The sequence below is a fragment of the Plecotus auritus genome (genome assembly GCF_963455305.1).
Source record: "Plecotus auritus genome assembly, chromosome: 8".
Taxonomy (NCBI): Eukaryota; Metazoa; Chordata; class Mammalia; order Chiroptera; family Vespertilionidae; genus Plecotus; species Plecotus auritus.
The window spans coordinates 73,130,279-73,140,076 of NC_137782.1; the positions used below are offsets into that span (position 1 = coordinate 73,130,279).

The window sequence follows — 9,798 nt, forward strand, 5'->3', positions numbered from 1 at the left end:
TAGGCCTGATCCCGGTAGGATCGGGCCTAAACAGGCAGTTGGACATCCCTCTCACAATCCAGGACTGCTGGCTCCCAACTGCTCACCTGCCTGCCTTCCTGATTGCCCCTAACTGCTTCTGCCTGCCAGCCTGATCACCCCCTAGCCACTCCCCGGACAGCCAGATTGATGCCTAACTGCTCCCCTGCCAGCCTGTTTGCCCCTAACTGCCCTTCCCTGCAGGCCTGGTCACCCCTAACTGCCCTCCCCTGCAGGCCCAGTCGCCCCCAACTTCCCTCCTCTGCCGGCCTGGTCACCCCTAACTGTCCTCTTCTGCAGACTTGATCGCCCCCAACTGCCCTCCCTTGCAGGCCTGGTCCCTCCCAACTGCCCTCCCCTGCTGGCCATCTTGTGGTGGCCATCTTGTGTCCACATGGGGGCAGGATCTTTGACTAGATGGGGGCAGCCATCTTGTGTGTTGGAGTGATGGTCAATTTGCATATTACTCTTTTATTAGATAGGATTAGATAGGCCTGGTGCATGGATGGGGGCCAGCTGGTTTGCCCTGAAGGGTGTCCCGGATCAGGGTGGGAGTTCCCTTGGGGCATGGGGTGGCCTGGGCGAAGAGCCTGTGGTGGTTTGCAGGCCAGCCACGTCCCCCGGTGACCCAAGTGGAGGCCCTGGTATCTGGGATTTATTTATCTTCTACAATTGAAACTTTGTAGCCTGGAGCAGAGCCAAGCCTTCTGCTCGCTCCATGGCAGCAGCCATTTCTGTTTGGATTTATTTATCTTCTATAATTGAAACTTTGTAGTCTTAAGCGGAGGCCAAGGCAGGCCAGGGCTGCAGAAGCTTGGCTTCCTCCATTGCTGGGGGCAACCCTAGCCTCCTGCTCTCTACAGCTCCGTGGCTGCCGCCATTTTTGTTGGGATTTATTTATCTTCTATCATTGAAACTTTGTAGCATTGAGTGGAGGCCTGGGCCGGCAAGGGCAGACGGAAAGCTTGGCTTCCTCCATTGCCGGGGAAACCCAAGCCTCCCTCCTGCTCTCTCTGTGGCCGCAGCCATCTTGGTTGGGTTTATTTGCATATTCGCTCTTGATTGGCTGGTGGGTGTGGCTGGTGGGCGTGACTGGTGGGCTTGGCTTATGGGTGTAGCGGAGGTACGGTCAATTTGCATATTACTCATTTATTAGATAGGATATGTCATCATTGACTAAATTTTGAAAAATTTGGAACAGTATAAAAAAAGTAATCCAAATTTTTACCACCCAGGCATTGCTTAACTTTGTTTGGTTTCCAGTTTTTATATGTCTGTGTGATATTTCCACTTCACAGAACACATACTGAAATGCAGTAGTGCATTTGGTTAATTCCACTTAAAATTGTTTTTCCATGTCATTACATAATATTTGAAATAATCAATTTGAACATCTATGTAATAGTCTATCATTTGGAAACCTTTGAATACTTTTAACCAGTCCCCAATTTTTAGTTACATAAGTTTATTGTTTCTTTTATGCAAATTATATAAATAATACTGTATATAAAATTTGTCTGTATCTGCAAAGACTAAAATAAAAGTAAAATTAAAAGCCAGAGAAATAGCCTGACCTGAGTGGCTCAGTAGGTTAAATGTTGTCCAGTGCACTGAAAGGTTGCTGGTTTGATTCAGAACAGGGTGCGCACGTGGAAGGCAACTGATCTCTCTCTCTCTTTCTCTCTCTCTCTCTGTCTTCATGTGTATGTGTGTCCTCGGGTGAGGATTTTTTAAAAAGCCAGAGAAATAGTGTGTCAAATAACTTGAACTTTTAAAAGCTCCCACAAATATTTTCAAACTGTTTTCCAGGAAGGTTGTATCCTGTAAGTCTCCTACCAGTACCAATGAGAATATCCTTCTCACTGCATCCTTGTCAGTACCTTACTATTTTACACACACACACACACACACACACACACACATAACAGTACATACACTGTTTAATATGTGAAGCATAGTATCTCACTTTTGTTTTAATTTGCATTTATGTGATTAATAGTAGGAATATTTATTAAATACTAGAGGCCTGGTGCATGAAATTCATGCACTTGGGGGAGGGCGTCCCTCAGCCTGGCCTGCACTCTCTTGCAGTCCAGGAGCCCTCAGGGGATGTCCGACTACCTGCTTAGGTCCACCGGCAGTTGGACATCCTTAGCGCTGCCACGGAGGCAGGAGAGGCTCCTGCCATCATCCCTGCACTTGCCAGCTGTGAGCCTGGCTTCTGGCTGAACAGCGCTCCCCTTGTGGGAACACACTAACCACCTTGGGGCAGCTCCTGTGTTGAGCGTCTGCCCCCTGGTGGTCTGTGAGTGTCATAGCAACCCGTCATTCCACATTCAGTCAATTTGCATGTTAGCCTTTTATTATATAGGATGTGTATGAGCCTTTTTATTTCTCCCTTTTAAATTGCTTATTCAGATATTTAAACAACTCTATTAGGATGTTATTTTCTACTTATTAATATGCAAGAGTTCAGTGTAACTATTACATTATCTGTTCTGTCATTCGTGGTGTCAGTACTTTGCTCCATGACTGTTTTCTGCTTTAAACTATATTTTTCTACATGAAAAGGTTTAAAATATATTTAAGCCTATCTTTTGCTTTGTGATTCTTTTCATTAACTTTATACTAAAAAGTCCTTCTCTGAAATGGTTAAATATTTCCTTCTAGCTTTGTTTCTTGCCTGGCAGGTGAACGTTCCAGTTTATTTGGAACAGTCTAGGGAGTCATGTAATTAGAAGTTCTTAGTTGAATGTTTTCTACATACTTAGCCAATTTCCTTGACTCTTGTCAAATACTCTCTATTTCAAAATGGTTTTACCATCACTTTTTTTTTTTAATCCAAAAACTACCTGAGCCTATTTCCAGGCTATTCTATTCCATTGAGCTATGTATTGATTCTTAACCAGTACTACTACACTGCTATAATGATTATAGCTTGATGATCAGATTATTATTATATTTTATTTCTGGAAAGATTACTCACCCACTCCATATATATTCTTTTGCAAAATTTTCTTGACTTCTATCATATAGTTATTTTTCCAGACAAATTTTAAAATCATTTTTTCAAGTTTTCCCAAATCCTAATACAATAAAACTAATTAATCATGGAGAAATAACCAGTTCATCATTTTCATCTTTCTACCCATGAATAAGGAATGTTTTCATTTGTTTGTTTCTTATTTTATGTGTCTGTGCAAAATTGTATAGTTTCCTAAGTCTTTAGATATTTCTTATTAGTCCCCAGTGTTTTATGTACATTTGCTATGTTTCTTAGGTAATTTATATTTTTGTGGATTCATGGACAGAACCATTTTCTATTGTATTTTTAGTTGGTAAATGCTGGCATTATGGGTAGCCATTGTTTTTTGAACATGTATTACATAACCATCACCTTACTAAAATCTCTTATTAGTTTCTTTAGGTTTTAACTTATTCAATTGTGTATCCATCACTTTTAAACAAAATCAAGACACAATCCCTGATTTTTCATTACTTTGGTAAAAAGTTATACTTAACCATATGCATTAAGCAATTTTTGTTTTTGTTTTTAAAAATCACCTCTCAGGGCCCAGTGGTTCTCAACCTTTCTAATGCCGCAACCCTTTAATATAGTTCCTCATGTTGTGGTGACCCCCAACCATAAAATTATTTTCGTTGCTACTTCACAACTGTAATTTTGCTACTGTTATGAATCATAATGTAAATATCTGTGTTTTCCGATGGTCTTAGGTGACCCTGCTAGCGGTTCTCAACCTGTGGGTCGCGACCTACAGGTTGAGAGCTTCTGCTGTAGAGCCTAAGACCATCGGAAAACACAGATATTTACATTACGATTCACTAACAGTAGCAAAATTACAGTTGTGAAGTAGCAACGAAAATAATTTTATGGTTGGGGGTCACCACAACATGAGGAACTGTATTAAAGGGTCGTGGCATTAAAAAGGTTGAGAACCACTGTTAGGCAAAAAAAATAAAATGACATGAAATTGAGGACACCCTAGAAATCCCAAATGTAACCTGTGTTCCTGTGTTGAAGTACATTCACTTCCCTCAGGCACTCAGTCTTGCTATTGAAAACTGCCAAAAAGAGCTCTGAATGAGAAACATTGTCACTTCTCACTGGGATTAAATAGGACAAGTCAAACAATTCAGCTGGTTACTAAGAATTTTGACACCAGGTACATGTTCTCATACAAAAAGCAATCTGTCTCTTATTTTAACCCCAGAGACAAAAGGCAGGATGACTTTTAAAACAGAACAGGGCCCACCTAGATATATTCAGAAAGCAATTGCATGGCCTTATGTATATGAACAGATTCTCTTTTCCCCAGATAAACATGTTTTCTATTTTAAAATATCAGGATAATAGTAGCTAGCTACTAATTGTCAATTCATCAAATATTTGTTGTGCATCTTATTAGATTCTGTGTTGAGAAATATTGGAGGGCTATCTATAGCAATAAGTAGGGATAAGGACTGATGAGAACCTGGGGCATAACAGAAATTTAATAAATAATGTTATTGATTATTAATTATTGTTACTTATTAATCTCTAGAAGCCTGAAAGTCTAGTTCACCATTGTCTTCCTAGGGCCTATCATGGCAAATATAAATGTCCAACAAAATATTTCTGTAATATTTGTTGATTGACTGATATATTTTTACAAAATCCTCAATTGCCAGAAAATATTTGGACTCAATTATTAACTGCTCACTTAAAACCACTTCTTAGTAGATGCTTTTGTTAAAGCCAAGAATACTCCTCTTTTAAAGTCATAATGAGGTTCTTAATTGCTCTTTTTATACAACATAGTAAGTTTTAAAATTTCTAAAAAATCAGATATTTAAAATGGCCCAGAAAAAAAAATGGCTATGAGGAAGAGTATTCATTCCTTCACTCATTCATCAAACATTTATTAAACATTTTCTACATATAAGATACAAAATAAACGGCCATCGCAGAGCTTATAGACATTAAATAGCCAAACAAATAAATAGAAAATAAGAAGAAAAGCAGCAGGGTGGTGAGAGATTTGGGTTATGGGGAAGGGAGATCAAAGCGGCCCAAAGGATGAATACAGCTTGAATTGCAAAGTATAAGGGGCAAGTGCCTGGGATATCCAAGAAACAGACAGCAGAACAGTAAGGCAGCAGCAAGAGGAAGAGATGCCCAAGACGAGGCAGCCCAAGTACCCAAGACTCTGAGTGTCTCTGGGATTTGTCCCAAGAAAGTGAATGTATTTTATGTAGGGGACTGACATGATCCTACCTGTTATGGATGAAGTATCGGAGGGGTGAAGCAAGGAACCAGGGGTCTTGCTAGAAAATTATACAAATAATCCAGTGGAGAGATGAGGACTTGAAGTTTGATGGTGATGGTGGTAGGGATGGAAAGAAGAATCTATCAAGATATATTCAGAGATATGAATAGAAAGACTGAATGTTTAAGACTGTGTGATGGTTTTGGGTATGGAAGACAAAGGGAATGGAGGTATTGTTACAGAAGACCAAAGAAATACCAAGCATGCTTCCTAGAAAAAGGGAGGGACCCTGTTTATTAACACTAGTGGACTCCGGGAATAATGTTTAAATCAGAGTAAAGAAACATGCAGAGAGCTTCACTTTTTATAACCTTCTGGGGTCTTTGTGTTGCAGATATGGTTCTGTCCCCTTTCCTGGGCCTACAGGAAAGCCCCCAGGTGTTGGGGGTCCCCAGGCCATATCCGATGATCTGTCCTGGGGCCAGCAATAATGACCCTTCCCCCCCCCCACCCCCCCACCCCCCCCCACCCCCCCCCCACCCCCACCCCCGCTCCTAGGGCAGTGCATTGTTCACAGTTTTATGGCCTGACACACCTTGCAAGACCAGTTTCCTCCTCAGTATCAAAGATGATTCTTGAGTTTCTGGTTAAAGCAACTCCATGAACAGAGTTGCCATTTACCAGGATAAGAAAGATTAGAAAGGTGTTACGATTGGGGTATTTTTGTTTCTGTTGTTATTTTTGCTGTTTAACTTAGATTTCTGTTTTTTGTTTGCATTGTGTTGGTGGGGTAGCAAAAAGAGAGGAAGGCAACATTAACAAATCTATTTGGGACAGGATATTTTAGGTATATTACCTTTTCAAAACTCAGATCCTGGATTGTCTGGGTTTCCAGGAAAGTGACATTTGTATAATGAGGTATGTTTGAATGCTGCTCTTCCCTACCATGTTTGGGTAAATTAAACCTCAAATAAATTAAACCTTAAATAACCTTTAGTCATTCCTGAGCCCATACCACTCTGACTTTACCTTCTGCTTGGATGCTGACTAATATTAAAGTAGTCCTCCAACACAGATCTTAGGGATGGTGGCATACTGGGCTGAATAGTGTCCCCCCAAAATTCATGTCCAACTGGAACCTATAAATGTGATCTTATATGATAACAGTGTCTTTGCAGATGTGATCAAGTTAAGGTGAAGTCATATTGAATTAGGGTGGACCCTTAATCCAATATGAATGGTATCTTTATAAAAAGGAGGAACTCTGCCATGTGAGGATGAAGACACAGATTGGAGTTATGCGGGTGCAAGTCAAGGAACACCTGGGGCTATGAGACACTAGAAGAGGCAAGAAAGCCCCTCCCATAGGGGCTTCAGAGGGCACACAGCCTTGGCTGCACCTTGAATTATGGACTTCTAGCCTCCAGAACTGTGAGAGAATACATTTTTGTTTTAAGACAATTAGTTTTTGGTAATTTGTTATGGCAGCCCTAGGAAACTAATACAATTGGGAAGATTAAATGAGATCGCATATTTGAACCAGACTAGCATGATACAAGGTACCTAGTATAGGTTAAATAACATCCATTTCCCTTCCTCTTATAATGGTCACCACTGTTTTCTTGGTGGTTTATGTCATGAGTAACACACCACACGCACATACATTTAGATAAGTGTTACTTATCTAAAGTCTTCCTATGTTTCTTTTACAGATGAGGAACCTGAGGCTTGGGAAAGTTAAATAGCTTGCCCCAGATCACAAATCTAAATATGAGAGAGTCAGAGCTCAAACTCAGCTCTGTCTCATCAGCAAGATGAAACCACACCCTAGGACACCTGCCTCTCACACCTGCAGTATTTCAGCAAATTCTGACACAGTGAAGGAGAGGCAGTGCCAAATTGTGTTTTCAATGACTGCAATTAAAATTCACATTCATTTACCAAATGACAAACTGCAGGGACCTAGTACAATCATTCTCTACCCATTCACACAGGAACAGAAACATTTTATGCTAAGACCAATAATATCAATGAACTTGTCATCAACTTGTACTGTTTCCATCTGCTTTGCACATATGTATTCCAAGTCAAGGTATCATCAGATTGGACATTTACAAGTTTAATTTCCTTAAAGGCATTTTCCTTAAGCATTCCCCATTTCATTTTGATGATACTGACTCATTTTTGCTACCTAAGGAGACCACAAAATAAATACTGTATGTATGGAGAGAAGTGTGTCTAAACTTTGTAGTCAAAGGTGGCCATCCTTTAAATTATAAAGCAAAAAATAAAAGCATACTCTAAATCTAAATTGATTTCCATCTCTGCGTTGTACTGCTGAATATAACAGATATACCACTATAAGGTGACAGAGCTGTTATTATGGGGTGTCAGTTTCATAGGTTCTAGTGTCGTAGTGGCTTGTGAAGAGCATCTAGCCCTCTGGACTCAGGTGAGAGTGTCTACATGTCACCAGACCCCAGAAGAGAAAGGGTGCGCTGAGAGGTTCTGTGAGTTACCTAAGACCCTGTGGCTATTTCGTGGTAGAACCCGGTGGAATGTCAGGTTTTCTGATGGCCCCCTAAGTACATTCAGCCTTCTAAGCTATCAGCAACTATTAACTATGACACTTTCCTCTGGCGTTGTGTCAACTTCTTTTTTTCTTTATTAATTTGGCCTAAAAGTGCCCACCACTGATAGCCCCAGTCCTTCACATTCCTTTAATTGATATCTAATGTTGAATTAACTTGTGTCCCAGGTTTAAAGCTTCAGATATATACACATGGGTTCAAGAAGGGCTAACACGCTTCTCCAAACTGGGCACTCATCTCTGGACTTTTCAAGTTTACCCTCCAGGAGGCCTACAGAGCACTCAATTTTGACAAGAGTTTGGCACCGAGATCCTCTTCCATGCTCTGCCCACACGCGTGCCATGAGCAGAAGTTCTCTCTCTCTATTACAACCCACCACGCGCGCACACACACACTCCAAAGCGAGTAACAAAGAAAAACACAGCCCCATAAAGGCTCCGCTATTGCATCTTCCAGTCCACACCTGCCAAGAGACAAAAGCCACAAGGGAATCCTGCCCTGGCAATATGTCCAACACTCCTTGGGAGATGCAGGCACCGTGGCACCCCCGGGCGGGCGTGCACGGCTATATACACAAAGAACTGGTACTGGGCTTGCCAGTGGTCCGGGGACCAGCGCACTCCCAAGAATGGATCCGGGGTTCTCTTCCACGCCCTCCCACCCAGCAAAAGGAACTATCCTTTATTCGACCCGTGGAGAGCCCAGTCTGGATGGTAGCGCATGGGTGTGTGTGAGAGGGGCGGGGGGCGGTCCCCGATCGCCAGAGGATCCCCAGCCCTTGACATCTCCTAGGAGATGCCAAATTGCGCGCTGTCACAGATGTCTGCTTCGCATCCTCTCGCGGCAAAGCAAGATGCCCCTGGTCCCAGCCGTGCACATCCCCGCAAGCGCCCCTCCCCGCGCCCAGATCCACCCAGGCAGTCCCTCCGGGCGCGCCTGCCTACCTGGCGGCTGGCTGTCAGCGAAGCGGCGGTACCTCATCCCCTTCTCCGCCGGGGCTGCTACAAGGCTGGGAGCGCCATGTTCCCGGTGTCCACGGGCGGACGCTGGGCAACTACTACGGGCTGGGGGCAAGGGGTGCGCGAGGCCGTTGGGAGGGGTGGGGGGGAGCAGATCCAAAGCTTTCTACTCTCCACCCAAGCCTCCCCCAGCTACTGAGCATGCCCAGCTGCCCGGCGTCGCCCCTCGGAGGACTTTCAGTGAGCACACGCAGCTATTCCGGGTTTTCGTGGCAGCCGGCGGAAGGCAGGCGGGAGCAGCTGCAGGGGGTGGGGGTGGAGAGGTGTCGGGGAAGGGTCGGGGGAGTGTCTACTCACAGCGGAGCCGGGCTGGAGAAAGCCTCCTTTCGCCCATCCAATCGCACTATCCTCTGCCCTCCCCGGAGGGGGCAGCTTCTGCATGCCCCCACCCCACACACTCTGGTTTTGCAGAAATGTTGTGCAGGACCAATGCAGGGCGAGCTTTGCTTAAGAGGAGAGCTAAGAGTGGGAGGGGGCGGGGCTGAGAGGCAGATTTTTCCTCTATCCATAGCCTAGAACCGCGTTTCTCAAACTTGAATGTGCCCATGAATGAACATGCAGGTTAGATTTCAGTTGGTCCGACCTAGGGCCTGATATAGCCCAACTAGCTCCCAGGTGATGTGATGCTCCTGGTCCTGCCACCACGCTGAGTAGCAAGACTCTGGAGCACCCCACACTGTGACCTCCAGGGGCCATCCTTCAATCAGCCAGCCCAGAAACTTCTCTGGCATCCACAGAGGCCCCACAGATGTGTGGCTGCTAACAAGTGCAGGTGCCCCCTCCCCCACCCCAGCCCATCCCCGGGGTTGCTGTGCTCGCCCTGGGAGGAATCTCAGTAGGGCTTGCCTCTGAGCACCCAGCACAAACTGGGTACTGACAGAATTGGAGGCCTAAGGGAATATG

The 9,798-nt window shown here is 43.9% G+C and overlaps 1 protein-coding gene across 1 annotated transcript in view; it reads right to left on the reverse strand.

Annotated features, from left to right (window-relative positions):
* The window catches only part of PAK5 (p21 (RAC1) activated kinase 5), a 265,152-nt gene extending 255,848 nt beyond the window's left edge, over positions 1 to 9,304 (reverse strand). The window contains exon 1 of the mRNA XM_080684532.1: positions 8,821 to 9,304. The gene's annotated coding sequence lies outside the window, so the exon portion shown is untranslated. The remainder of the gene's footprint in view (positions 1 to 8,820) is intronic.
* Between the last annotated feature and the right edge of the window lie 494 nt (positions 9,305 to 9,798).